This window comes from Hyperoodon ampullatus, assembly GCF_949752795.1.
Source record: "Hyperoodon ampullatus genome assembly, chromosome: 19".
NCBI lineage: Eukaryota > Metazoa > Chordata > Mammalia > Artiodactyla > Ziphiidae > Hyperoodon > Hyperoodon ampullatus.
In genome coordinates, this window is record NC_136932.1 from 48,246,964 (window position 1) to 48,270,996 (window position 24,033).

The following is a 24,033-nucleotide window of genomic DNA, read 5'->3' on the forward strand; positions in this document are numbered from 1 at the left end:
TTAAACTGTATACAACCAAATGATATCTAGTAATTTCCTTTCTTCTCTCCAACGTAAATAGTGCTGTACTTTTGAATTCAGTATTTGTAAAGGGTACCGGGTACAATTTTCTAAATTTACATGAGCCTAACAATACATTTGCCTTAATTTTATTGCTGACAGACTACATCAAAATGTGAAAGAAAAGAAAGTGAAGCATGTAACTTCAGAAACTCATTGAAATAAGTTTAATTGCTCCAGTTTGCTCCTAACTAGGACATTTTTATAATCTTCGACCCTCTGGTGCTGAGACAAGTACTCTCTTCTTTATATTCTCATAGAACTTTCTAGTACTTCCATGAGTGGGGATAATATATATGACTTGCCTCATAAGATTATTATGAAGATTAAATGGAACACTTTATGTGAAGTGTTTAAAACTGTTCCTAGCTCAATAAAAGTTAGCTGTTTTTATTAATAGTCCTTCAGTTATGTCACCTGTCATTCATTGAGCAAATATATATTTACTGAAGACATACTCTGCTATATATAGGAAATACAGTTGTAAAATATGGTTAGCTTTAAGTCAGAGGCCTACTGTAATTTTTTAAAGTTTTTCTTTTTAGAACTAATACATTTTTTAAAAAATTCATTGTTTGTAACCAAAATTCCTAAAAGTGTAGTATTCATATTTGAATGATAGATACGGTCAACTCCAAAGTGAGGTCCAATTTTTTTCTTATTTAACTTTTTATTTTTTTAAATAATTTTTTGCCTGCGTTGGGTCTTTGTTGCTGCACGCAGGCTTTCTCTAGTTGTGGCGAGCGGGGGCTACTCTTTGTTGCGGTGCACGGGCTTCTCATGGCGGTGGCTTCTCTTGCTGTGGACTGCGGGCTCTAGGTGTGCAGGTTCAGGAGTTGTGGCTCACAGGCTCAGTAGTTATGGCATACGGGCTTAGTTGCTCCCTGGCATGTGGAATCTTTCTGGACCAGGGATTGAACCCGTGTCTCCTGCATTGGCCAGTAGATTCTTAACCACTGCGCCACCAGGGAAGTCTCCTTATTTAACCTTTTTTAAATAGCTGACACAAAAGAATATATGGAACATGTTTATCATATTTTTGCTTTTGTTTTTATTTGTACATCTACTTACATCTAAACAATGTATTTAATTCTGTTTCTAAGCTTTATAAAATTGGAATCATGGGGATTATGCTAAATCATACTAAGATTCATCCATGTTGTTTTGGGTAGCTGCAGTACATTCATTTCCACTTTTGTCTGATGTACCAGAATTCATTCATTTTCTTTTTGATGGCTGTTTAGGAGTCCAGTTCTTTTGCCTTTACAGTGTTGTGGTATAACGTGTGTCTCTTGGTGCGTACATATGAAGAGGTTTCTCCAGCAGTGGAATTGCTGGGTAATAGGATATGCAAATGATGAACTCTATAAGAGAATGTCACATTGTTTACCAAAGTAGTGAATTGATTTATACTCCACCAGTGACATATGAGTTCCCATTGAGCCATATCCTTTCCAACATTTAAGGTTCTCATACTTCTACATTTTTTTGCCAATTAAGTGTGCATAAAATGATATCCTAGTATAGTCTTATCTTTCACTTTTTTAACTAACTTCTCTCTGCTTTTATTTCTTTCATTTCTCAAAAGTAAATAACTTTATTTTTTTGTTATGATTACAGAATTGACTTATGGATATACATTTTCCAACAAATATTATGTGCCAAAGTATGCTTCAAGGTCCTAAGGGGAGATACAGCATTGAAACAGAAGGGACAAGCCCCTCCCCTCATGGAGCTTCCATTTCTAGTGTGGAAGATTAACAATATTCAAAGAAAAAATAAGATAATTTTTAATTTAAGATACTGATAAAGTGCCATGAACACAATAAGACAGTAAAATACTAGTGATTTGTGGGGATGGGACTGCTCTAGACTGGATGATCAAGGAATGCCTTTCTGAGGAAATAAATCATATGTGAGCTGTATCTAAGTAATGAGAGAGAGAGACAGCCCTGCAGAGACGGACTTAGCCATGTGAAGATAGGTTAAGAGTATTTCAGGTGGTGGGAGCAGCAAGTCCTAAGGCTGTGAGGTGGGGAACTCTGGTGAAATTCCAAGAATAAGAGAGCAGAGGGCTTCCCTGGTGGCGCAGTGGTTGAGAGTCCGCCTGCCGATGCAAGGGACACGGGTTCGTGCCCTGGTCCGGGAAGATCCCACATGCCGCGGAGCGGCTGGGCCCGTGAGCCATGGCCGCTGAGCCTGTGCGTCCGGAGCCTGTGCTCCACAACGGGAGAGGCCACAACAGTGAGAGGCCCGCATGCCGCAAAAAAAAAAAAAAAAAAAAAAAAAAAGAACTTAGCCTCGATCCAGCCATCTGGAGATAACATGTTAATATATTTTGTTGCATATTCCTCCACACATTTCTCTATGTATTATTGGTATATCTTCCCATCTTCTGGTAAATTAAATGATAGACTCTTTTTTTAAATTGAAGTAAAGTTGATTTACAATATTGTGTTAATTTCAGGAGTACAGCATAGTGATTCAGTTACTTTTTTCTGTGATTATATTCCATTATAGATTAGTACAACATACCTAATATAATTCCCTGTGCTGTACAGTAAATCCTTGTCGCTTTCTCTGTTTTTATTATGGTTACTTTTTTGTATCTTTAAATAATATTCATATATATTTCTTGATTCATCAAGAATAAAATTTATTTGTTCACTGTATTAAATGTGAAGAAATAATCATACTTATATTTCTTCTCATCCTCCTACTTGTTTAGCCTTAAAGGTTCAAATATTAACTGTTAGTCCTTTCATGTCACACATTCCAAATCAAAAGCGTGTTTTCTTTTTTCATTAGTTGGTTGGCTGGATGATATCTTCAGATACATTTTTTGAGAAGAAGTGTACATAGCTGGTGTATTTCTTGACTCTTTGCGTATTTGAGAACATTTTTCTGTTGCCTTCAAACGTGATCAACAGTCTGGATAAAGAATTCCCATCAATATTCTGTAAGTTTTGTACCTACTGGCATGTGATGTAGCTAAGAAGGAGACCAAAGCCAGCTTTCCCCCCACACTCCTCCTTTATAGATAAATTTACTTTTGTCTGTACTTTTATATGATTTATTTTTAATCCTTAAAGTTCACTACCTTAACTAGGAATTACGTTCCTGTTTGCCGTTTTTTTTCTTTTTCCCTTGGTATAAGATGAACCTGTGACGTACTTAAACACACAAAAGGAAGTTAGAACTGTTAGAGTTCCTGTCCAATCCTTGGAGCACTTCTTAGCCAGATTGAAGGGGTAGGTTCTGCTTCTAAGGCTCAAAAGTAGGGAGATGGAAAAATCTCTGCCATTAGAAGGGTCTCCTGGCTTCCTGGAGGGCTATGAGAAGTAGTGAGAATTATTTTGAAGCCAACTGGGCTTATTGGGAAAGAGTACTGTGATTGGTTAGTGAAGTCTGCCTCAGGTGAGGGAGAATATAGTACCACCTAATATGCTAGGTAACTGACATCCCTGCTCTCCCTAAGAGCTATCTTAGATTGTCCTCATAAGAAAATTAGGGACATTTTTGGAGACCAGTGAGGGCCCTTTAAATCCAATGATGCCAGCCAAAGGCAGCAGAAACCCCAAGGCTGCTAAGACTCCAGACTCCAGAGAGCTGGTGCTGCTTTCACTATTTTACTTAGCTCAGAAGCTATAGATAACCTCCTATGGCCAACAGCATAATGTCCAAACCCCTCCTTAGCCTATCAAGGCCTTCATGTTCCTTCATGCTCTGTTTGACAGATCCTGTGGTGCAGTTACCCCAAACTAATTTTTATTCCCTGTACATTTCTATAATCTTTTCTTAGCACTTGTCTACTTTGCCATGGTATACGAAATGCACTTAAAGAATTAGAATGTTCAAGTTGAAAGAAACATTAGATATCCTATCAGTGCCTCCCAGTCCTGGGTATACATCAGAGTCACTTGGAGAATCCCTAGAGTTTTTTTGCTTTAAGAGGTCTGGGGAACAGATTTGGCATGCGTATTTTTATTTTTCAAATTTTATTTCTGTATACTATGCTTTAGTTTTGGTCATACATATGTTTGTAATAGTGCAGTGGTGAATAAATTTTATTTGCTGTTTGTTACACTTTTCTATGTTGCTACAGTATCCACAATTATTGTCAGAAAGGCTGCATAATAATTTGAGTTATTTACCCGTTTCTTGATTGTTGGTAAGTTGTTTCCTAGATTTTACTTTTATAAATGACTCTACTGTGACTATCTTCTTGCATATAGCTTATGTTGTTTTTTTTTTTTTTTAATGAACCATACTGGACATTTTACATAAGAATAACCTGAAGCCTAGAGAGGTAAGTGGCTTGCTTCTTGTGCACAGTTAAGGAGGAGTAAAGCTTGAACCTGATCTTCCGATTCCCGGTGCAACACGCCTTCCACCACTCATACTTTTTACACCTTGTCCTTCATATCCTTTCTCTGTACAACCAGATCCTATCCATCCGACAAAAATTTTTGTAAATATCACTTGCTTCACAAAACCATTCCTTGCTCACCCACTTGGAAGAAATTTGTCTTCTTGAATGTCCTTAATTATCTACAATTCTTTTTTCCTTTTTCACTTTTGACCTTATATGATAATTATGCTCTTTATGTCTTATCTCCCTTACCAGAGGCAATATGCATAATGGATAGGATTTGGGGCTCTGGAACAGATTGGAGTTCTAATTACAACACCAGATCCTAGTTCTGTGAACTTGGGCAAGTTACTCAACCGCTAAGCCTGAGTTTTATCACCTTTAAAATGGGATTAAGTGAAATACTAATATAAAACACCTAGTACAATATCTGGCACACAGCACATAATTTATTTTAATTTTTTTGTTAATAATATTGCTTTTATTAACAATGTAACTCATGGTAAGCTCCTTGAGAACCAGATCTAGTGCTTAATACAGGGTTTGGGTCCATAGTATGGGTTCCATAAATATTTGATGAATAAACAATAACATTAATATTTAAGGTATGTCGCCTCCCCAAATGCTTAAAAGAAGCCCTGGGTAAATGTTTAATATGACACTGCTGTTACCCTTCCAGGCAATAATTGAAACTCACCTTACCAGTAACCATTCTGACTAGCTAGTACCTTGTCCATAGTGCTTAACCACTCAGAACTCAGCACCTTCGATTATGTCTGTTTTAATTGGGCATTTCTGGTCTAGACACAACCTTTGTGAGGCCAACTCATGAAAATTTTATTTTCTGGCATTGGTGGGAAGAAACCTTTATTTAATAGTTTAGATTATTACATACGGATTTGTTTTTGTAATTTAGTGATCAATCTCTTAGTTTTACTTGACCAAGAAATTTGGATCTGAAGTAGATTTTTTTTGGCTATTTTTTGAAAGAGTTAATAGTACTATTGAGTCTAGGGTACATTGTTTTAAAGTTTTACTATTTTAAGGTAATTGACAGCTAGGAGAAAAGGGAATGAACTTGTCTTTAATAATACCTTGAATTTATATTCATATCTCTTTCTGTACGCAAATTGCTTCTTTCTTGAGGAGTTAGGCAGGTTCCTATAGTTTGCTGTTTGTGAATTAATGTCCACTTATAATACTAAAAACTAGAACTAGAGCACAGCACTAATATCTAAAGTTTAATTTCATGGATCTTCATCCATGTTGGTGATAGGTCTCATGCTCTGAATGTATGGACTTACACGTATGACTCCTTGTCTGACCTGGGTGCTTTATCTCCACTGCTGGAGCCAGTCAGTCTCAACCACAAACCCAGCTAAACCTCAGGCTTGGGGCTGACTTCCTCTCTGCCCTCATTTGTTGAACTCATTCTGACTTTAGTGTGTTTTAGTATCAGAGCACTTGTCTTATTTCCACCTTCTCTGCCATATTCCAGTTTTCAGAACTTGACCCTCTTTCTTGGCCTACCTGACACCTAGTTCACTGGGGACTGCTTTGCTGTCACCACTGCTGTGAGCCCCAGCCCATGATGCTTCCCCATCTGCTGCCCATCTTCTTGTGTGTTTCTTAATGAGTTGCTAAACTGCCCCAGTTTCCATGTATAACAAAGGACAGAGCAGACCAGAGACACATAGATGAAGCAAACTAAATTGATTGGGCACCTCCTGCCCCACACAGGACTGGCTCCACTGCACTACTGCAGAGGAACAGCTTCCATTTTCATCGCTGATGAGATATTTCTACCAAGTATTGCATCACTCTTTTCTAACAAGTTCATTAGATATGACTAAGTATTTGTTTCACTTCTTCCTTTATGGTTCTAGTGAATCCATAGACCATTTTAGGATGTGGGCAAACAACTGGTTGAAATGTGAAGCTTTTTCCAGTTCCCGTGATAAGCATTTGGCTCTTTCTCCTCTTTGCATCCATAACTCCACTTTTTATTTGCCTCTGTTATAGTAAAGAGAGTAAATGTTAAAATTGTTAAAGCTTTTTTTCTGCTTACAAAATACATTATCATTTTTTAAAATGTATTTTAAAAGTTATTACCTCTGATTGAGATATTAAAGTGAGTTCATGCTTCTACACAATTCCTCTGCCTCAAACACTTAACAATAACATGTAAAATGGTTAAGATAAAAGGAGATATATTTATGTGACTAAAAATAGAAGAGAAACCCCTCATGGTGAGTGGGAACTCGGGCTCTGGGTCTAGAACCAGGGTGGCCAAGACCATGACCTCTGTTTCTAAAAATCTTTTTGAGAGCTCCATGACCAAGGCAAAAGAGCTAGGAATAGTGATCAAAGCCAGGGCCTGGGATGGGTGTCAGTTTGTGAAAGCAAGCTGGTAAAACTGTTGACTTTCGGCCTGGGACTGCTGCTTTATAAAAAACCGGGCCCAGTGAGACTAAATGAGAAAAACGTGGCTTTTGGGTCTTTTAAAACCAAAACCAGACAAGTAGCCTGTTGACTAAGTAGCTAGATCTATGATTTAAGGGTATCAAAGTAGACTCAAAACACTATTTAAGACCTAGTTTTTGGACTTCCCTGGTGGCGCAGTGGTTAAGAATCCACCTGCCAATTCAGGGGACATGGGTTTGAGCCCTGCTCTGGGTAGATCCCATATGCTGGGGAGCAACTAAGCCCGTGCACCACAACTACTGAGCCTGCACTCTGGAGCCCACAGGCCAGAACTGCTGAAGCCTGCGCACCTAGAGCCCGTGCTCCGCAACAAGAGAAGCCACATCATTGAGAAGGCCGCTCACCACAACGAAGAGTAGCCCCCACTCGGCTCAACTACAGAAATCCCACGCACAGCAACGAAGACACAACACAGCAAAAATAAATATATAAATTAAAAAAAAAAAAGACACTACTTTATATACAAAGGGCCACCAATTACAATGGCAGCTCACTTCTCATCAGCAACAGTAGAGGCCAGGAAACAATGTCTCAAATGCTGAGAGAGTATATATTGACCTAGAACTTTATCCACAGCTAAAATAACATTCAAGAATGACTATAAATTAGAAACATTTTTAGACATGAGTTTAGTACAGAACCTCACAAGAATTATTAAAAGAGGGCTTCCCTGGTGGTGCAGTGGTTAAGAATCCACCTGCCAGTGCAGGGGACACAGGTTCGAGCCCTGCTCCGGGAAGATCCCACGTGCCACAGAGCAACTAGATCCGTGCGCCACAACTACCGAGCCTGTGTGCCACAACTACTGAAGCCTGTGCGCCTAGAGCCCGTGCTCTGCAGCAAGAGAAGCCACCACAATGAGAAACCTGCACACTGCAACGAAGAGTAGTCCCGGCTTGCCGCAACTAGAGAAAGCCTGCGTGCAGCAACAAAGACAACACGGCCAAAAATAAATTTATTTTAAAAAATTATTAGAAGATACATTTCTGCAAGGAGAAAAGTGAATCCAGAGAGAAGATGTGGGAGTAAAGAAGCAAAGGCAGGGCTTCCCTGGTGGCGCAGTGGTTGAGAGTCTGCCTTCCAATGCAGGGGACACGGGTTCGTGCTGCGGTCCGGGAAGATCCCACATGCCGCGAAGCGGATGGGCACGTGAGCCATGGCTGCTGAGTCTGCGCGTCCGGAGCCTGTGCTCCTCAACAGGAGAGGCCACAACAGTGAGAGGCCCGCGTACCGCAAAAAAAAAAAAAAAAAAAACAAAAAAAAAACAAAGTTTCTGCAGTAGGAGAGGTGGTGGCTAAAAAAATAATCTGAACATAGAAATTGATTTGACAAGTCTACATTTAAATCAGTTATTGACTGCAAAGTAGACACTTTTTTTGTGATAAGAAAGCTGAAATAAACCAACAGTTCCTGAATGTGTTGGTCTTAGGATCCCTTTATACTCTTAAAAATTATTGTAGGGCTTCCCTGGTGGCGCAGTGGTTGAGAGTCCGCCTGCCGATGCAGGGGATACGGGTTCGTGCCCCGGTCTGGGAAGATCCCACATGCCGCGGAGCGGCTGGGCCCGTGAGCCATGGCCGCTGAGCCTGCGCGTCCGGAGCCTGTGCTCTGCAACGGGAGTGGCCACAACAGTGAGAGGCCCGCGTACCGCAAAAAAAAAAAAAAAAAAAAAAAAAAAAAAAAAAAATTATTGTAGACCCAAAGAGCTTTTGTTACATGGGTTATATCAACTGATATTTGCCATATTAGAAATTAAAACTAATATTTTAAAAATACTAAATAATAAACCCACTACATGTTAACATTTTTATGAAAAATATTTCCCAAGATAGAAATTTAATGAGTGGCATTATTTGTACATTTTTGCCAGTGTCTTTAGTGTGTGGCTTAGAAGACAACTGGGTTCTTATATATGAATCGGGTATTCATTTTCATGTATATATTATTATAGATGAATCACATTATTCATAAATTCTTATTTCTGAATTGAAATACCTGTAGAGAATTCAGCCTCACACAGACATGTAGTTGGAGAAGGGAATATATTAATAGCCTTTCTGCTTGACAGATTAAATTTTTTTCTTTTCCTTGAAGTGACAAGATCACTACATTTTCAAGGAAATGTCTGTCACATACCCACGTCTGCAGAACCACAGTTTGTCAGTCGTTCTTCAAATAAAAATGACGTTCTGTGAAAAAAAGTGGCTTGTTAAACTCAATCACACAAGTGCCTTTCCAAGAGACAACCACTGTACTGTGTGCAGCAAAAGTGCTTTATGCATGTTTCCTATATCATCACCCAGATTTTTAAAAAGACATATTTGTGGGTCAAAATTGAATAAAATCAGTAATTTTTACTGCCTCATCAAGGGCACTCTTAAGCGTAATTGGCTTTTTTTTTCTGTGAGTGCATGACAAGAATACAATGACAGCTGGGACAGTTTGGTACCACTGCCCTGATTCATGTAAGGCACCAGCTGTTTTACCCATCATTGCTTTCATATCATCAGTGCAAATGTCAACAGAGTGGGGAAAAAGCAGCATCTTAGTAATATTATAAAATAGCTTTAACCTTGCAGATTCTTGAATGGGTCTTGGGAAACACACTCGAAGAACATCTGCTCTAGTGAGAGAGGACCTCTTCACTAAGAACCTCTTTATGTTCAGGAGGAAGGCAAACATAGCTGAAGAATATTTAGAATAAAGGTAAAGTTAAGTGTGCCCTCTAAAAGTAAGAATAGGGACTTCCCTGGCAGTCCAGTGGTTAAGACTGCTCTCCCAATGCAGGGGACGCAGATTCGATACCTTGTCAGGGAACTAGATTCAACATGCCACAACTAAGAGTTCGCATGCCACAGCCTAAAAAGGAAAAAAGAAAAGAGTAATTACTAAAAAAAAAAAAAAAAAAAAAAGTAATTACTGACAGAAAAAGAAGGCATCTATAATTTCCAAACAAGCAGAGCTATAAAAGGGAATATAGAAATCTATCAATTCAATAGAAGGCAGGAGAAAAGAATCAGAAGGATAACAAATATATTGAAAACTATATAAAGTAGGGAAATAAATCCAGCTACATCAGTAGTCAAAAGTATGAATCAACTCTGTAAAAGATTAGTTTGTCATATTGGATTTTTAAAAATTCATTTATATGTTGCTTACAAGAGACACAACTAAAGCCTAATTTTTGAAAAGTGTTGAAAATAAAGGAGAAAACAATTCAGGTAAGTACTAAAAGGAAGCTTGTGCAGCAATATTATTATTAGGCAAAATAACATTTAAGGCAAAAACCATTAATTAGGGTAAGGAGGGACAGTACCTAGTGGTAAAAGAAATCTAAGAAGATACTAAAGTAAAAAACTATGTACCTTCCAGTGTATTCGCCAACAACTGCAAGGAGAAATTGACAGACTCCCTGGTCATGGTGGAAAATTTTGGTGCAGCTCAATCAAATTAGTATAACAGATTAAAGAAAAAAATCAGCTTACAAAAAACAAAAGCATTCTTGTACATGCATTACAGTTAGTACATGTAGTGGGAAAAAAACAGTAACAACCAACTCATTCTATGATGCTTTTTGCAAGATTACAACCTTAATATAAGGATGAGCAAGGGTGTTCAAGAAAACATTAGAAAACCAATCTCAGGAGTAGAGATAAAAGAAAAGCAACATTCTCACAAATTTAGCAGTGTAATAAAATAATGCATAATGGGCAAAGAGGATGTATTTTAGAAATGCAAGAATTTAAAAATTCTTTTAAAATATGTCATCACTCCTCTGCTCAAAATTCTTCAGTGGCAAAATTAAAAGTTCTGCCTTGAGGGCTTTGCACCTGTGGTTCCTTCAGCCTACCATGGACTTTCTTTGATCTTCCCTCAAATGTCACTCCAGTGAGCCCTTCCCTGACTATCCTAGTTAAATTTCATTTTCTAGCTAGCACTCCTTACCCTCCTGCTCTGCTTTGTTTTTCTCCAGAGCACTTATGACTTGTGCTGTATTTTATTGTATTGTTTCTTATCTGTCTTCCCAAATAGAATTTAAGCTTCATGAGGGCAGGGGTTTTTGCCGGTCGGTTCCCTGCTGTTTTCCCAGAGTCTAAAATGGTGCCTGGTACATCACAGTCACTCAATACGTATTTGTTGAATGAATGAATGACTAATTCAACATCAGAAAATCTACCAACAGGGTAAAAGAGAAAAATCATATGATAAGCTCATATGCAGAAGAATTTGATAAAATTATGGATTCATGATAAGAACTTAGCAAACAATAAATAGAAAAGAATGTCTTTAACTTGCTAATGATAAAAAATTTAGAGTTAATGCATACTTGATGGTGAAACTTCAGGAAGAGTTACATCAAAGACAGAGCCGAGACAAGAAGTTGCTGCTCTCACCTATTCAATTTTGTGCAAGGACAAGAAAAAGTACTAAGGGATATAAAATTGAAAAGTAAAAAAAAAGCTGTCCTGATTGTAAAGGAAGTCTACACTAAATTTTCAAGAGAATCTACAAACTATTAAAACTATTAGAAAGTTCAGTGAAGTAACTTATATAAAGATTAGCATTCTTACAAGTAACAATTAGTATATGTAATAGAAAAATGATCCAATTTATAATAGTGACTTAAACCATAAGCTCAGAAATTAATGAAAGATGCAATGGAAAATTTTGCAAGATACTATTAGGGAACAAAAAAGTCTTGACGTCATGGAGATAGATTCATAGATGGAAAGATGTAATATCAGAAAAATATCAGTTCTCTCCAAATCTATAAATTAAACAGGATGCCTAATGATTTTCCCTGGAACTTGACAATAACCTAAGATTTATATAGGGGACTTCTCTGGTGGTCCTGTGGCTAAGACTCCACACTCCCAATGCAGGGGCCCCAGGTTCGGTCCCTGGTCAGGGAACTAGATTCAACATGCCACAACTAAGAGTTTGCATGCCACAACTAAAGATCCCACATACTGCAACTAAGACCTGATGCAGATAAAATATTTTTTTAAATTAAAAAAAAATTTGTATGAAAAAGTAAAAAACCTGGAGCGTTAAGACAACTTTATTTTTTAAAATTTATTTTTGGTTGAGTTGGGTCTTTGTTGCTGCTCTTGGGCTTTCTCTAGTTGTGGTGAGCAGGCGCTACTCTTTGTTGCGGTGTGCGGGCTGTAGGCGCGCAGGCTCAGTAATTGTGGCTCACGGGTTCTGTAGTGCAGGCTCAGTAGTTGTGGTGCATGGGCTTAGTTGCTCCGTGGTATGTGGGCTCTTCCCAGACCAGTGCTCGAACCTGTGTCCCCTGCATTAGCAGGTGGATTCTTAACCACTGTGCCTCCAGGCAAGTCCCTATTTCTAATTTTTTGATGGACCACCATACTGTTTCCACAGCAGCTGTACCAGCTTACATTCCCAACAACAGTTCACATTTGTTGTTTCTGGGGTTTTTTTGATAGTGGCCATCCTAATGGGTATGAAGTGTTATAGTAGTTTTTATTTTCACTTCCCCAATGATTAGTGACGTTTAGTGTCTTTTCATGTGCTTCTTGACTACTTGTAGATCTTCTTTGGAGAAATGTCCATTCAAGTCCTTCGTCCATTTTTGAATCAGGTTGGTTTTTTGTTGTTGTTGCTGTTGAGTTTTAGGAATTCTCTATATAGCCTGAATATTAATCCCTTCTCAGGTATATCATTTGCAAATATTTTTTCCCATTCTGTGGGTTGCCTTTTTACTCTTTTGATAGTGTCTTTTGATGCACAAAAGTGAAAAATTTTTTATGAATTCCAGTTTGTCTATTTTTTCATATCCAAGAAATCATTGACAAATCCAATGTCATTTCCAAAGTACTTTTGCGTATATTATTTCACTTGTGCCTCAGAGATACATAAAGGGTGTTTATTTCAGTTCAGTGATCATTTATAGAGTAGGTTTTGTGCTAGGTTTTGTACTAGATCTTGTGGAACCAAAGATAAGACAAGGACTCTGACCTCAGGTAACATCAACAGACAACATTGGAATATACAGTCAGAAGTGTTTATATGAAACAGTGATTAGGGGAGAGACAGATTATTGGGAGGTGTTAATGATAGTGATGGTACTCATACTCATATATTTTTTCCTTTTTTTTTCCAACTTTATTGAGAGAAAAATGATATGTAACATTGTGTAAGGTAAGGTGTACAATGTGTTGATATATTACATTTTTTTGTTTCAAGGAAGAATTGGTGTTTTTTTACACTATTTTGGAATTATATTTCATAATTTATATAGCTGATTTGATATACTTTTGAAAATTGTATTTTCCACAGTTATAATTTTTTTCCTCCAAAAAATCTGAGTGATATATTAGAACATTGAACCTAGGCCACCCTCCTTGATATTGTGTTTGTGGAAGGAGTGATTAATCTATGTGCATAATTTGGCCCCTTGCATCCAAAATGCAATTTCGTTTATTAGAAATATTTTATATAATTAATGCTTTGTAGCTTTGTGTTGTTATTTTTATTTTATTTTTTTAAATTTATTTTTGGCTGCATAGGGTCTTCGTTGCTGCACGTGGGCTTTCTCTAGTTGCATCAAGCGGGGGCTACTCTTTGTTGGGGTGTGCAGGCTTCTCATTGCGGTGGCTTCTCTTGTTGTGGAGCATGGGCTCTAGGTGTGCGGGCTTCAGTAGCTGTGGTTCGCCGGCTCTAGAGTGCAGGCTCAGTAGTTGTGGCGCATGGACTTAGTTGCTCTGCGGCATGTGGGATCTTCCTGGACCAGGGCTCGAACCCATGTCCCCTACATTGGCAGGCGGATTCCCAACCACTGCGCCACCAGGGAAGCCCTTATGTTGTTATTTTTAGATCTGAAAAAGATGCAGAGAAATAAAACATGGCAAATCTATTGAAAAGAGTCCAACTTCAGCAAAAACAAAAGCCCCTGAAATGAAGAACAGAAAATCTGTGATTATTATTATTATTAGCTCCACAGGGGTGTTGAAGTGATCAGCATATCAATAACATAATTAAGTAGAAAGGTATTTTTAAATTTTGAGAAAGAGAGAAACCATTCCTCTAGGGTATGTCGATTTTTTAAATTAATTAATTAATTAATTAATTAATTTTTGGCTGTGTTGGGTCTTCCTTTCTGTGTGAGGGCTTTCTCTAGTTGCGGCGAGTGGGGGCCACTCTTCATCACGGTGCGTGGGCCTTTCACTGTCGCGGCCTCTCTTGTTGTGGAGCACAGGCTCCAGATGCACAGGCTCAGTAGTTGTGGCTCACTGGCCTAGTTGCTCCGCAGCATGTGGGATCTTCCTAGACCAGGGCTCGAACCCGTGTCCCCTGCATTGGCAGGCAGATTCTCAACCACTGCGCCACCAGGGAAGCCCCTAGGGTATGTCTCTTATATACTCAGAAAATTTTGCTTTTTTTTCAGTTAGGCGTCAGTGATGAATAAATAGTCCATTCATATTAAATACACTTGTGCTCCTTCAGGAGCATATATACATATTAATTACACCAATACAGATCTGATACCAAGGAAAAATATACAAATCTGTTGCAGATTCTTTTTTTTTTAATAAATTCTTTTAACTATCTATCTATTTATTTATTTATGGCTGTGTTGGGTCTTAGTTGCAGCACGTGGGCCTCTCTCTAGTTGTGATACGTGAGCTCCAGAGCGTGTGGGCTCTGTAGTTGTGGCGCACAGGCCTAGTTGACCAGCGGCATGTGGGATCCTAGTTCCCAGACCAGGGATCAAACCCATATCCCCTGCATTGGAAGGCGGATTCCCAACCACTGGATCACCAGGGAAGTCCCTGCAGATTCTTTTATGTGTTGTGTAGAGTTCCTTACTTCATGTGGCTGTGAGCACCATAACAAAAGCTTCATTAGGAGTTGGTTTTCTTTTGGAATGGGCTCCCTTTATTCTGATAATTTATTCTGATGTAAGAACTCTACCCAAGGAAATAATGGAATTATTTTGAGCAGTGCTACCATCAAATCAGAGAATGCTAGCGTTCAGGGAGATCCTCTGGCTCTGCTAATCTCCTTACCAAGGCCAAGTCAGGATTTTCCACCAGGACTGGCCTTTGGATGATAGATTTGCAATATATGGTAGAGGGCATGTGTTAACATTGCCTAGTAATATCTGGTTGCTTTCATGGAATTCAGATGCAGATTTGATTAGTGACTAACCATCATCCCACATGTGGGGACATCGTGAGATAATTGATAATTTTGGGAAACTCTCATGTTGGTTCTGTAATTTGACCTCCTCTTTTGTGCAGGATTTGGGGATGAAGGTGGCATTCTGTAACTGAAAGAACAGAAGTTTTGTCATCAGAGTGATTTGGTCTCAAATCAAGAGTGTTTGGGTTCAAATCCTGACTCTGACTAGCATTGTAACTCTGGGCAAGTGACTTAACTTCTCTCAATCTCAATTTCTTCATTTGTAAAAAAAAAGCACTAGTGTTACTTTATAGGGTAATGGAAATTAAATAAAATCTTACCACAGTGCTTAGCTTATAGTAAGTACAGTTATTCTACTATCAGTGATAGAAACAGCTGGAGCAATATTTGGCACATTTTATTTGTACCTCAAAGGTATGTAAACTCAGTAAAGAGTTAGAGTTCCCTTCTAACATTAGTTTTCCATTGTTAATACAAAGAAATTTTCATGAAAATATTACTGCACCAGTTATTGAAATTGTGTGTTGTTAACATTTGATCATCAAAGGAAATGCATTCTGTTTTTTAGCTTTGTTGTTAGATCTCTTTATCCAGTTCGTATTACACTTAAATAAACACATCCTTAGGCCTACTGCTTTTAGCTTTTAGACTAGGAATTGCTATTGAGGAGGAATAGAGACCAGGCCATATTTATAAGGGCTCTGAAAGAAATCTTGTGAAGTACAAACCAAGATAAGACACTATTATGTAGATGCAAATGAATCAGAATGCATGGGATGAGTAGAATTCAGAGTGCTGTTAAAAAGTCTTATGCCTCAGAGCCAATAGACTATTTTTAAACGATGATAACCCTAAGTGTCTTGAAAGAAAATTTATAAAGGAAAGTTTGGTTTGGGGTGGGGCTCAGGGAGCATTTGCAGATGGAATGGAGAGAACTCTGAAGATGAGCAGGGATTCAGAGTCCTGAGGAATTTTCAGAGTGATAAGATTTTGAGAGACAGTCCCTGTGAATCTGCATGGCGAATTTACTTGATGGCTATATTTTCAGGACCTGTTGACATTTTATCCATCCTTAAAGGCCTCTCTTAATTGCTATTTTTTCCCAAAGGCTTCTCCAGCTTTTCTACTAGCTAACAAGAATCCTTTCTCTTTATATTAAATAAAAGGAACCATGAGTTTGGGGGAACATTTTTATATTTTTCTTATGAGAAATTATGTTACAGTTGTGTCATATTATTACATGAATGTGTCTGCTTCTTAACTCATGGTATAGAAGGAAGAACATGAGTTCTTAGGTTGGAAATACCTGGATTTGAATACTACCTCTGATCTTTTATAGCAATGTGCTTTTTTGTTGTTGTTATATAATGTCTATTTCCAGAGGGTTGGGAGGATTAAATGGAATAATATGTAGAGAGTACTTTACCTTCTGCTGATCTAATGGCATAGAATTTCTGTTCCTTGCTCTCTGATAAGGATCCTAAGGAGGTGGTTTGAAAAGGGAAATTTATAGATACTAGATGGAATCGAAAACCCAGGTGTATGAGGAGTCATATGTAAGATCTCTGTCTTTTAATCTCACTGATTAAAGTGATGAACAAAGAGAAACTGTGAGATATCAGGAAAAGCTGTTACTAGTCACTCAGATTATACATATTGAATACATTTACTTTATACATTACATAACAGAAATGCTACCACCTTGTACCAGAAACAATTTCTACTAGGAAAATTCATTCTGACAGCACAAAATTCTTGTTTAAAATTTGGACAGATACCTGTATTATTGAATTAGCCAAATGAGAAGAGAAACATTCTAAAAATGTAGCTTGTGACTTACCAACTTAATGCAGACGGTTTATTTGTCTAGTAACCATACAGCTCTGTCCAGATTTTGCACATAATATGTCAGAATCATCTACATAAGATGCAGCGTGGACTAATGCAAAGGGAACCTGGGCTAGAAGTCAGAAGAACTGGAGGCAAGTCCTGATGTTATCTGAGACCAGGCTTCTGTTATATAGGTCTTGTTACTGTGGCAAAACAACGGTAAACTATAGGCTGGTCAGAGAAGCATTGTGCAGGATGAAACCTTGCAGCTCTGTGTGCATCAGTGTTTGTGGTGGTGGAGGCGGGGCGGGGGGGCGGCAGTATGAGTTACTAAAGATGGCTAAAACCGACTGAAGCAGCGACCTCTAATCGATAAAAGACAACAGACTCCCTGTGATGCCTAAGAATAAACATGAGTTTGACAGACCCTCTCTGAGATACACAAAACCCTGACTAGACTTCACAGGTCTGATGATATGCTGGTGGTTCTGTGTTGCCATATCTTGAAGAAGTGTTCATCAGGTCCTGAGAAGCAAAGTCAGGGAAGAGGTCCTCGAATTTACTAACTTGCACCAGACCATCAGGTAAAGGTAGGACATTTATTTGGCTTATAATATTCTTCAGAGAGGGACAGTGAAATACTCATGAGATGATCCAGGTAATAAAACGGTCATGAAAAATTGTCTCTGAAAAAAAGAATCAAGAAATGGAGACTTCCAGAGAAAAGCTACCAAATGCCTGTGTATCAAAATGCCTGCCAAGAACACAGCCATTGAATGGTGACATCTGAGTGGCTTTGTTTGTTGGAGTTGTCTCAGGTGAGGTAAGTTTATGTCTTCTCACTCTCCTTGATCTTTGTATAATTCCCTGGTGCTTTACAGTGACTCCACAACTTTCTTATTGTGGGTTCTGGGCAAGTTCCTTAACTTCTCTAAACTAGCCTCAGTTTCCTCATCTGTAAAACACAGATCTGTAGTGCCTGCTACTAAAGGTGGCTTTAAGGATGAAGTGAAGTAATATATGTGAGAGTTTCACTATCGGATACTTGATAAGCTCCCTTCTGCCAAGGAGCTCCTAAGATCGATAGGCAGAGCATGATGTCACTTCACTGCTAGCCTCTAGCTACAGTAACACTAGCACTTTGAGTCCTGTTCTGACTTGTGATCCTTATTTTTAATCATTTTACTTCTGCCCAGTGGAGGAAAAACAAATGGAGCAAGTTGTAGATGCCACAAAGCCCTTTATAAATGGTTGTAAGGCTAGTAATGCTCCAGTTCTTGCACAGGATGGGTTTCCAAACAAGCCTCGCTAGTACAGAGTGTAGTTTCAGAGGCCCAAGGAAAAGTCTGAGTACTCCTCTCAGAGGCAGAAGTGTAAGCAATCAGTTCCTTCTTTTAAAAAAAAAACCACAAAAAACAAAAAAAACGGCATTATTGAGATATAATTCACATACCATAAAACTGATCTCAGTGGAAAAACTAGATCTTGGGTAAATAATCCCCGTATGCTTGAGTAGCACCTCGAAATAGAATTTAAAAAAAGAAGAACTTCACTTGAGGAAACAAAGCTAATGGAATTGGAACAGACCTTTAGAATAATATCATCAGAGAGATGCAAGGATACTGCATCCACAGAGCATGAACAGGCATTACAAAAATGAAGTAAAATGGAGATCTTAACAATGAAAAACATACTTTTTGAAATAAAACAACAGATGGGTTGAATGGCAGAGTGGATACACAGAAGAGTGAATACTGTTCTGGAAAACTGGATGGAGAAATTCTCTCAGAACGAAGTAGGAAAAGAAAGTAGGTGGAGGAATGAAAGCCATGGCGGGGTAGATCAAGTGCTCACATCTATCTAATAGGAGTGACAGGAGAAAGTGGAGAAAATGGAAGGCAGATATGGCAACGTTTTTTGTTAATCCTCTAACTGCTGTTCTCCAACCCTTCTCCCCTGCTGGCCAGGCTGTCTCCCACCATAGTTGCTGAACATACCCACCAATTGTTTTTCCAGTCACCCTTGCAACTGGGGCATTGATGTGTGATCCAGTCCTGACCAGTGGGACCAGACAGGAGTTCTGCTAGGCGACTTCTATGAGTATTTCTCCACAATACCAAGAGACGCACAAGGAACGACTGCTTCCTGTGTTTGGATGCAGTTGTGTGAGGATACACTATCTGGAGCTGTAGTGGTCATCTTGCAACCACATGGGGACAAAAGCAATGCTGAGAATGGCTGAACAGAAAGGTGGACCTTTAGTCCTTGTATACTTTAGATGTTAATCCCCTATATGTTTTAGACTTTGCAAATGCCTCTTTCTATTCTGTCACCTATTAACTTTGTTTATGTGGTATCTTTCATGGATAGAAATAATTTTGATATAATCAAATTCTCGATTGTTTTTCTGTATTGGTTTGTGCTTTTGACGTTTAAAGTTCTTCCCTGTCTCTATAGGTCACAAAGTTCATCCTACATTTTATTGAGTTTGATTTATGGTTTTACTTTCACATTTATTTCCTTAACTCATCTGGAGTTCATGCTTATAGATAATGTTAGGTAGCAATCCAGTTTTATTCTTCTCCATGTAGTGGGCAAGTTTTTCCAACTCCACCTAATAAATGATCTCATCTTTCCCCATTGATTTGTGATGCCTCCTTTATTGTATATCAAATTCCCATTATAAATGGGTCCTTCTTAGAGTTTTCTACCTTGTTCCTTTTGTCTATTGCACTGATACCCACCTGTTATGGCCCTGCAATATGTCTTAATATCTGGTAGAGCAAGCCTCCTTTTCCCCATTTTCTCTTCTTTTTTAAGGTAAGCTCAGCTATTCATGGACTTTTCTCCTTTATATACATTTTACAGTATTTTTACTGTTTTTATTCAAAGAAAAACAACCTGAATTTTATTTGTGATTTATAGATTTGGAGATAATTGCTGGACAGAATAAGTAAGAAAAAGCCTGTACAGAGTCATGTAATAATGACATTTTAGATCATCAAAAAATAAAAGACACTCTTAAAGTTATCAGAGAGAAAAAGCAGATTTCTGAGAAAAGAATAAGAATCAGATTGGCATGTGACTTTTCTTCAGCAACATCTGACACAAGAATGCTGTGGAGCATGTGGGAAAAACAGAGCTTCATGCTATGTTCTTTTTTTTTTAGAAGACTTCATGATGTATCTTTAAACTCAAGCTTGATAGCACAGGGAGGCCAGAAAACTGAACTGCTCTCTCTGCCCAGAAGCTTTACACATTATCTATACATTGGAGGGAAAATGCATACATAAAAGAATTGAGACAATTTATAATTTAAATGAATAATAATAGGCATATGTTATGGAATATTTCTTACATTTGATATTTTGATTTTATGCAATTTTTTGAAACATGTTTTATGAGCTTTGGAGTTAACCCAAACATTGGAGTGAGGAGATTTTATTTCACATGTTAAAAGGAAAGGTTTGATATAAAACAATTTGCTATCTCAAGGAGATATTATCTCTGCAACAAAGCACAGCAAGAAGGGCTGTAACTTATGATAGAAAACAGAGCATGTCAAATTTAACTTGAGACCTTTTACTCTCCTTGATCAAGGCTCTTTCTTTACCTGGATGGATTGTAAATGTTTTGTTATCTTTGTATTTCTTATTGGCATAGAGAATGGCAATTCACAGCATGTTGCAACTCTTGCATAAAGAAAGTATTTTTAGGTCCACAAGATTGCAACCAAGAGACAAATTTTTTCATGTCGCATTTCTCTTTTTTAAAATTTTTTTATTTATTTTTGGCTGCATTGGGTCTTCGTTGCTGCGCGCGGGCTTTCTCTACTTGTGGCGAGCTGGGGCCATTCTTCATTGCGGTGCGCGGGCTTCTTGTTGAGGTGGCTTCTCTTGTTGCGGAGCACGGGCTCTAGGCGCACGGGCTTAGGAGTTGCAGCGCTCCGGCTTAGTTGCTCCACAGCATGTGGAATCTTCCCAGACCAGGGATCGAACCCATGTCCCCTGCATTGGCAGGCGGATTCTTAACCACTGCGCCACCAGGGAAGTCCCACATTTCTTTTTAAGTCAGAATTATACCTGCCCATTTCACAAACAATTTCTTCAGAGTGCTGAAAGGAAAATAAATGTTGCAATTAGGAATTATATTCCAGCCAAGCTATCACACAAATTTGAGGAGAAAATATAAATAATTAGAGGCACAGAAGGAGCTTAGAAAATTTGCCACGCATAAATTCACTCTGAAATAACTGCGTTTAGTTATTTTAGTTAGATTTTCTGCAGCCTCACACCCAGGTCCAGTTTTATCCAGAAGTGAAACATCTGCCTTACCCTAGGGGTGCTCCAACCTAGGTGCACACAAAGGGTACTCCTACAGGTATGTCATTTTTAAAGTTGGTTTCTTTGACAGAAGATGTGCTTTGCAAGAACAAGGATGACGTACAAGAAGAAACAGTAAGCAAATTAATGAGCAGAACTTATTGTCTAAAAATTAATTGGATTTAAAAGTCTTAAAGTAGTTATGAGCCAAAATTCCAGTCATAACAATGTGGTAGATATGGTATTTTGGGGCAGGGAAGCACTCAGCAAGAGGAAGTGAAAACATGCCAAGGATTTTGGAACCCTGTCTTTTCAAGGGGGAGATACAGATATTGATTACCTCTAGATATTATTAGAAAAATAATGTTTATATGTATAACAATTTAAAGGTAGCCACGTAGAAGATTAAAAGTTGAGTAGAGGGGGAATTCCCTGGTGGTCCAGAGTGGTTAAGACTCTGCGCTTCCACTGCAGGGGACATGGGTTCCATCCCTGGTCAGGGAACTAAGATCCTGCACTCCACGTGGTGTGGCCAAAAAACAAAAACAAACAAAAGAGAGTAGAAAAAAACTGAGTGAAGAAATGATCAATTCAGTGGAAGTCAGGAATATGGCAATGGGGAGATAAAAAGGAGAAAATACATTAAGTAGAATGCTCAAAATTTATTTTATAAATTACCATAAAGAAAATGGGTTAAATGCACTACTTTTTAAAAATTAATTTTTATTGTAGTGTGGTTGCTTTACAATGTTGTGTTAGCCTTCACTGCACAACAAAATGAATCGGCCATACACATATAGATATCCCCTCCCTTTTGGACTTCCCTGCCATGTAGGTTACCACAGTAAATACACTACTTTTTTTTTTTTAATACACTACTTTTAAAAAAACTCAGCTTGGATTAAAATTACACACACATACCAAAATCTAGCCATATGATATTTACAGGAGACACATGTAAAACAACATAAAAAACCTAAATATTAAATAGAAAAAGATACAGTAGGCAAATAGTAGCCAAAAGTCATCTAGAGTAGCAATTTAATACCAAAGTGTTATATATAGAAGAAAACTTTTTTAAGAGGAAATTTCATTTTTTAAAAGGAAGACTCCATCTGCCATCATGCAAATAATCTCAACCCTATTAGTATTAAGCAAATACAAAACAACAAGATACTATTTCACTTAGATGGCCCAAAATATCAAGTACTGTTGAAGATACGGAGAAAATGATATTCTGTCACACCACTTGAGAAAGGGTTGGGTGTATTTTTTTTTCTTAAAAAAAGTTTTTTTTCCTTTTTTTTGAGGGTTGGGTGTATTGACACGTGGTCATTTGGAAGAGCAATTTGGCAGTATCTAATAAAATTGAAAATGTGCCTGTTTTTATAATCCAATGATTACACTTCTAGGTATACTGAGAAACTTTCACACTTGTGCAAGGATGTTCATGGGAGCATTGTTTGTAACAGCAAAAAATCCAAGGGTAACAGTCTAAGTGTACATTAATAGTGGAATGCATGAATAAATGTGAAATAGTCACACAGTGGAATTTGTTTTAATAGGAATAAACTAGCTCTTACGTGCAGCTCATTGAACAATGAATGAAAAAAGCAAGATGCAGAATAATATGTTTGATATGCTACCATTATATAAATAAAAAATGATTGTTCGCAAAAGGCAATACTATATATCAGTTACTGATATCTATTTATCTGTTTATCTACGTAAACTGAATGGAAAAGTTTTTGCTCTGCATAGGAGAGATGGGACTAAGAATGGAGCTTAAAAGCGACATTAGCTATCTCTCTTTCATATTTTATTCCCTAAAACAATGCATCACATTCGACACGTTTATAATTATTAATTTTGAGTGGTAGGAATGTAAGAGTTTGTTTTATAATTCCTGCTTTACTTACTTTTTTCCTCAGAAATGAACAACAGCAAAAAGAAAGTAAAATTCAAGAAATGGTTGAACTTCAGTAAATATTTCTTCATTGGAAGAGCTATTATTTCCCAGACACTTCAAAGTTAAGAAAAAGGACATTAAAAACATTAAATAATTGAAATCATTGTATATTTTACCACATGTTTTATTTTTGGATACTTGCTTAACTTCTTACTGTGGATAGAGGAAGAAATTGAAGTTAACACTGATAAACTTTCTGTCTTCTCTCCCCACCCGTTTTTGATGTTATTATTTGTCAAGGTTTATGACATTTACTTTTTGTCCTGTTCAGTCTTAATTCTATATTTAAATGGAATCACTGCTTACTGTCAGCAGTGCCTTTCCATTATTGAGTTCATTGTTTTAATCCATAGAATTTTTTTAAACCACTAATTTTTAAAATTATTTATTTATTTATTTATTTGGCTGGGTTGGGTCTTTGTTGCTGCACATGGGCTTTCTCTAGTTGCATCAAGCGGGGGCTACTCTTTGTTGCAGTGCGCGGGCTTCTCACTGTGGTGGCTTCTCTTGTTGCGGAGCACGGGCTCTAGGTGCGCGGGCTTCAGCAGTTGTGGCTCATGGGCTCTAGAGCACAAGCTCAGTAGTTGTGGCGCACAGGCTTAGTTGCTCTGTGGCATGTGGGATCCTCCCGGACCAGTGCTCTAACCTGTGTCCCCTGCATTGGCAGGTGGATTCTTAACCATTCCACCACCAGGGAAGTCCCTAATCCGTAGATTTTTGTCAATATTTTTTTTCCTAGAAAAGCACTTTGTCCTGTATTCCCTGATATTTTTCAGGTTGAGAATATCTGTCTGTTTCTCTTATATTTAACAATATTCTTGGGCCAC

The 24,033-nt window shown here is 38.0% G+C and overlaps 1 long non-coding RNA gene across 1 annotated transcript; it reads left to right on the forward strand.

Annotated features, from left to right (window-relative positions):
* The first annotated feature begins 2,907 nt into the window (after positions 1-2,907).
* On the forward strand, positions 2,908-23,409 carry LOC307067671. Its single transcript, XR_013811417.1, has 4 exons — positions 2,908-3,019; positions 4,349-4,369; positions 18,883-19,165; positions 23,169-23,409. It is a non-coding gene; the product is annotated as an uncharacterized lncRNA (long non-coding RNA).
* The last annotated feature ends 624 nt before the right edge of the window (positions 23,410-24,033 follow it).